General features: G+C 57.2%; 1 long non-coding RNA gene across 1 annotated transcript in view; it reads left to right on the top strand.

Moving 5' to 3' along the window:
• Positions 1 to 2,500, top strand: part of LOC143294258 (uncharacterized) — a 15,098-nt gene that overhangs the window by 9,455 nt on the left and 3,143 nt on the right. The gene's annotated exons all lie outside the window — the stretch shown is intronic.

Here is a 2,500-nt window from a genome sequence, read left to right as displayed (position 1 = left end):
GATTTATAATAACAAATACAGAACACATTTTAATGATTAGATTTTTTTTATGTGTATCACAAGTGAGTCTTGAAGGCCTTGCCTCTCTTGTTTTTGTATGTACTCGCACATACGGAAGCCGACCATTTAATAGACAAACAGATACATACAGACAACCACACACACACACACGCGCGCGCGCGCACAGAAATACAGCCTCACAGATACAACACACACACACAAACAAACACACACACACACTCATCACTCCCTCACTCACTCATGCATGCACCTTCAAATGCATAAACTGCTTGAACACACACACACACACACACACACACACACACGTGCACATACACGCGCGCGTGCGCACACACACACACACACACACACACACACACACGCACACACACTCACTCACTCACTCGCTCACTCATGCATGCACCTTCAAATGCATAAACTGGCATGCGTGGATACACACACACACACACACACACACACACACACACACACACACACACACACACACACACATCACGCATGAGCACAATTACATAGCAAAAATAAAAACAAGAAATAAAACAACGAAATAATGTTTCAGCAAGCATGTGAGCGATCGTAACACTATTCACCCCACACAACTTTCACGCCCCCCCCCCCCCCCCCCCTCCCCATTCCGACATTCACCCTAGCTTGACATTCCAGCTAGCTTCTTACAGTGCTGATGACGTCAGCGTAAATGACATCGCAATCGAGCGTCCTCCAAGTGAAGTGTGAAGAGAAAGGTGAGGGGGCGGGGGTGGGGGTGTGGGAGGGGAGGATGAGAGGGGGGTGGTTACGGGGATTGGGAGGGTTGTGGGAGGAGGGGAGGGAAGGGGTTGTGCTATCGTGGCATACCAGGAAGACAGGGTGAATGTTTCCTGCAACGTGCATGGCCCACGTGACAACACAGAGCGGGGGGAGGGGGGTGGGGGGGTAGGATGGAAGGGAAAAGGGTAGAGGGGAAAGGAGGAGGGGTGGAGGGAGAAGATGGAGGGAACTGATGGTGGGAAGGGGGGGGTGAGGGAAATTGTGGATGGGAATGGAAGAGGGAAAAGGTGGAGGGAAAAGGTGGAAGGGAAATGGAAGAGGGAAAAGGTGGACGGGAAATGTTGGAGGAAAAGGATTGGGGGGCCGGGGGGGGGGGGGGTAGATGGAAATGGCAGTGTGGGAATTGGCAGTATCGATGGAGGGTGGAGAGAAAGGGTGGAGGGAGGTGTAGAAGGAAAGTATGGAGGGGAAGTGTGCAGGGAAAGGGTGGTGGGAAAAGGGTGGAGGGAAAAGGGTGGAGGGAAAAGGGTGGAGGGGAAGTGTGCAGGGAAAGGGTGGAGGGAAAAGGGTGGAGGGGAAGTGTGCAGGGAAAGGGTGGTGGGAAAAGGGTGGAGGGAAAGGGTGGAGGGAAAAGGGTAGAGGGAAAGGGTGGAGGGAAAAGGGTGGAGGGAAAAGGGTGGAGGGAAAAGGGTGGAGGGAAAGTGTGCAGGGAAAGGGTGGAGGGAAAAGGGTGGAGGGAAAGTGTGCAGGGAAAGGGTGGAGGGAAAGTGTGCAGGGAAAGGGTGGAGGGAAAAGGGTGGAGGGGAAGTGTGCAGGGAAAGGGTGGTGGGAAAAGGGTGGAGGGAAAGTGTGCAGGGAAAGGGTGGAGGGAAAGGGTGGGGTGAAGGGTGGTGGAAAGGGGTAGAGGGAAAAGGGTGGAGAGAAAGGGTGGAGGGGAAGGGTGGAGGGGAAGGGGAAGGGTGGAGGGGAAGGGTGGAGGGGAAGGGGAGAGGGGAAGGGTGGAGGGGAAGGGTGGAGGGGAAGGGGAGAGGGGAAGGGGAGAGGGGAAGGGGAAGGGTGGAGGGGAAGGGTGGAGGGGAAGGGGAGAGGGGAAGGGTGGAGGGGAAGGGGAAGGGTGGAGGGGAAGGGTGGAGGGGAAGGGGAAGGGTGGAGGGTAAGGGGAAGGGTGGAGGGGAAGGGTGGAGGGGAAGGGGAGAGGGGAAGGGTGGAGGGGAAGGGGAGAGGGGAAGGGGAAGGGTGGAGGGGAAGGGTGGAGGGGAAGGGGAGAGGGGAAGGGTGGAGGGGAAGGGGAGAGGGGAAGGGGAGAGGGGAAGGGTGGAGGGGAAGGGGAAGGGTGGAGGGGAAGGGTGGAGGGGAAGGGGAGAGGGGAAGGGTGGAGGGGAAGGGGAGAGGGGAAGGGGAAGGGTGGAGGGGAAGGGTGGAGGGGAAGGGGGGAGGGGAAGGGTGGAGGGGAAGGGGAAGGGTGGAGGGGAAGGGTGGAGGGGAAGGGGAGGGGAAGGGGAGAGGAAGGGTGGAGGGGAAGGGTGGAGGGGAAGGGGAGAGGGAAAGGGTGGAGGGGAAGAGTGGTGAGAAGGCGGAGGGAGGTCGGGGATGGGACCAGCTGTTTGTCTATAATTATCATCGATTTCGTGCCATGCGCGTTTACTATCAACAAGTTACTGGACACGAACACCAGACCCCCGTGGCGAAGTGGTTAGCGTCGCTTGGATTG

This window comes from Babylonia areolata, chromosome 19 (genome assembly GCF_041734735.1).
Source record: "Babylonia areolata isolate BAREFJ2019XMU chromosome 19, ASM4173473v1, whole genome shotgun sequence".
Taxonomy (NCBI): Eukaryota; Metazoa; Mollusca; class Gastropoda; order Neogastropoda; family Buccinidae; genus Babylonia; species Babylonia areolata.
Note: the sequence above shows the minus strand (reverse complement) of the source record. Positions and strands in the feature narration are given on the sequence as shown.